The sequence below is a fragment of the Limulus polyphemus genome, unplaced genomic scaffold (assembly GCF_000517525.1).
Source record: "Limulus polyphemus unplaced genomic scaffold, Limulus_polyphemus-2.1.2 Scaffold2146, whole genome shotgun sequence".
NCBI lineage: Eukaryota > Metazoa > Arthropoda > Merostomata > Xiphosura > Limulidae > Limulus > Limulus polyphemus.
This window is the reverse complement of record NW_013667756.1, coordinates 27,654-31,794: the sequence shown is the minus strand read 5'-3', so window position 1 is coordinate 31,794 and position 4,141 is coordinate 27,654. Positions and strand designations below refer to the sequence as shown.

General features: G+C 35.8%; 1 protein-coding gene across 3 annotated transcripts in view; it reads right to left on the bottom strand.

Annotated features, from left to right (window-relative positions):
• LOC106466087 overlaps positions 1 to 4,141 on the bottom strand; it is a 101,331-nt gene that overhangs the window by 88,672 nt on the left and 8,518 nt on the right. The gene's annotated exons all lie outside the window — the stretch shown is intronic.

The window sequence follows — 4,141 nt, the reverse complement described above, 5'->3', positions numbered from 1 at the left end:
GCCTTCCCTCTAGTCTTACACTGCTAAATTATGGATGGCTAGCGCAGATAGCCCTCGTGTAGCTTTGCGCGAAATTCCAAAACAAACAAACAAACAAACACATCCAGGAAACCAAAACCCTCCTTCATTATCTTTCAAGTATGAATCAACATATAAATGATATTCATATATAAAGTAAGAAAGAACAAACTGACAGTGAGTAAAGTATCAGCATTAAACCAATGATAATAATCATTTATTACAATCAATCACAACAGCATTCAAATCGAGCTGGACAAACACAAACAAAGAAGTATGTAAAAAAAGTTTTATAATGCCAGAAGGTTATGGACAACTATTTCATAGGAAACCATTGTGGAATTAAGGAAAGAATCAAGAAAGGAAAATTGCGTATGGAAACATATCTCGAGACATAATCAACTTTTTCTCTATATAACTTTCACATGTACATATGTCAAACTGTATTCAGGTTTCTGAAGCAGTCCGGCATCTGTATTATGGATTACACTCAGTTCATATACAACTTTATACAGGACGTAAACATCTAAGGAATATGGGGAAACTCCATAAAAAAGGTCTTTGGGTGCCTCACGAACTTTCCGATGATCATCGTTTCCAACGCGTGAACGTTGCTTCGTCTCTTCTGGTGCGTAATGCGCGTGAACCATTTTTGGACAGAATTGCCACTGGTGATGAAAAATGGATTCTCTATGCGAATATTAAACGCCAAAAACAATGACTCAGTCCTAGAAAAAACCACTTACGACCCCAAAAATTTGTACTCTATCCGCAGAAAGTGATGCTTTGCATTTGGTGGGACATCAAAGGAGTAGTTCATTTCGAACTCCTCAATCCACAGCGAACTGTCAATGCAGAGATCTATAGTCAGCAATTGGAACGTTTAAATCAAGCTCTTCATCAGAAACGCCCTTCACTCGCCAATCGGAAAGGTGTTCTTCTTCTCCACGACAATGCACGTCCACATGTGGCACGTTTGACGCAACACAAGATTATGTAGTTCGGTTGGGAATCTCCCCCACCACATACACACACACCATATTCTCCAGATATGGCACCATCAGATTACCATCTTTTTCGTTCGCTGCAACACCATCTTAATGGGAAAACGTATGCAAATGTAGAAGGTGTTAAATAGGACATCGACATGTTTTTTGCTTCAAAGCCAAGTGATTTCTTTAATCAGGGCATTAACAACCTGATTGTAAGATGGGAAAACATCATAGATAAGAATGGAGACTATTTCATTTAATAAATGTTTTGTTTTGATATATAAGTTTTTTCATCTAAAAACAAGGGACATTACTTTCTTGACGACCTAATAGTAATGAAAATGTTAAAATTATGTTTAAAATCTATGATACAAGCCAGTATCACCTGTGTTGAAACGATTGACAACAAACTAAAAGCAAGTGCAGATGTTTGGAAGCGGAAAAATGCAATGAACTGGTCTCATAGATACTAATACAAGAGACCTTATGTTACATTTTTTTTTCCTTAATATATGTATATGTTACAAAATGAGTTGAAAATACATATTTAAAAATATAGTTATCTTTCAAAAGGGGAAACCATATATTAAAACACAAGCACACACACACACACACAATAAAAGTGTCGTGTGCATCAGCGCTTCTAACTAAATCAGGTTTGTAGTCATAAATGGATCTAATACCCCATTTGCAAAACAGCCGCAATATGTATAAGCTTGGTGGAAAATCACTGCAGACTATCATTATTGTTACAAAGAAACAAAAAGTGCGAAAAATGTGTTGTTAAAAAATGATTTTCACCTATCATCACTTGACAACAATGATGTTCCGGAACTTTCATTTTACGAAAAACGCAAAAAAAAAACTTTTGCAAAATAATCACGGATCGCACATGTGAAAAAAAAAGTGTTTTTTTACCATCAAAATATGCAATTCGAAGGGAATGTGGTGTGTTTTAGGGGTGAGAAACGTCTTATGTTCTCAGTTCAACCAACAAATGATCCAGAATAAATCTCACTTGGTAGCCTACTACAAGAAAATGGTCAGGGTCAAGAAAGTCGCTGTACTGTTTGTTTGTTTTATGAATTTCGCGCAAAACTACACGAGGGCTATCTGCGCTAGCTGTCCCTAATTTAGCAGTGTAAGACTACAGGGAAGGTAGCTAGTCCCCAAGAGTTGGCGGTGGGTGGTGATACTACTCTTTTACCAACGAATAGTGGGATTGATCGTCACATTATAACGCCCCCACGGCTGAAAGGGCGAGCATGTTTGGTGGTACAAGATAAAAGTAAAATAATTATATAATTAAACATTTTGCTGTGAGAAATTAAATTGGTTTGCTTTGGTATTTAGTGTTTTCAACTGGAATGGCACAATTAACGACACATGGACTATATGGCTAGATCGGAGACTGCTAGGATTCAGGTATAGCCATTCCCAGTTTAGAATTGTTGACCAGTCAACAACATCCACCGCCTATGCGGCTACTCGTTAGGGAATAATAGGATTGTCTGCCACATTATAACGTCACCATACCTAGCTGTTCAGTAGCATGTCAGGCCCGGCATGGCCAGGTGGTTAAGGCACTCGACTCGCAATCTGTGGGTCGCGGGTTCGAATCCCCTTGAAAAATACCTATACTATGCAGGGCTACATTTTATTTTCCCTTTCCAAAATGTATTACACGACAGATGAACAGAATTTCAGCGTTCTATTTGTTCGAGAAATGCATTTCAAAACATTATTTCCAGCACTAAGTGAACACGCAAACAATTGACAAAGTAGTACATTGGAAACGAATGTACTTGTATGATGAGGTCTAAGTAAAACAATTATTTATACTTAGAACCCGTTCTAAATATTCAACAACAAGAGAAATATAAAATATCGTAATTTGAAGGCGGTTATGATCTGATGAACGGTAACTTTAAAGAAATCAAATATTAAAATTTTATCTTGTGATGTATATCTGGTAGAGAAAGAGACGCAGAAATGAAAATCGAGCTTGAAAGATTGTCAAAGAAAATAACGTCACCTTCTGAATATATAGCCGAGTTTTTCTTCGTCAGTATCCGGAAAACTTGGGAGAGCAAAACGACATTCCACACTTTGATATATATATATATAAGGTATACTAGAACTAATCTGTAATAGTACAAAATTATTTGACAGGTCATTTCCCGATCTTCTTACATCGCTTCCTTCAGCTTCTTTTTTGAAATTACTGTTTATAGATACGCTTTTCTCGCAACCAAGATAATGCTTTTTTACTGTCTTACGTTGTTAGTGGACCATCTCTTCCCTTAGCTGTGAAATATGGGGAAGTAAACGAGGTTTCATTTCGTAAAGTACATACGTTATGTTGTAAAGTTTTGACTGTATAAGCTGTAGAAGATATTGTTTATAGTTAACTGGATTTTGTGAAATTAATTTTGAGAGAAAATACATTGAAAGGGTACTTTAAAAATGTTTCATAATCTTTAACTTTTTAACGAAGAAAAGTAACTGAAATTAAAAATAAGACAAGCAGTTTTGATCATATAGACATTAACAGAAAATCATTCAAAATAGTGCAGAAAGTAATTCTATTATTCAATATGTTTTGGCATTTTTAGATAGCGTTATGCGAAATAGCACATCTAGTGCGACAATAACAAAATAAGTTCAAATATAACATTCTTGAAACTATTACGTCAATGAAATCTCATAAACATTAAACAATGGGTTAAGATGTCTGAAAAAAAAAAAAATTGAAATTTTAAGAAGTTGCAAATGTACAGTTTTCTAGCGTTGCAAGTCCGCAGGCATACCGCTGTGCCACTGGGGGTCCGTTTTTCATTTTATTTAAATTTAATTGGACTCCTAAAAAATGTGTCACAGACTGCATAAGCTATTTTATTTAAATTTAATCCGAATTCTAGCGTTGCAAGTCCGCAGGCATACCGCTGTGCCACTGGGGGTCCGTTTTTCTTTCGATAACCCTGGTGGACAGAGCACAGATAGCCTATTGTGTAGCTTTGTGCTTAATTACAGAAAACCAATAAAAAAGGGCAACTCCTCTGAACTGTAGGTTTCTAAAAATAATAATTTTATTTGTCATTAATGAGTGATTTCTTCGAATTTATTTGGTC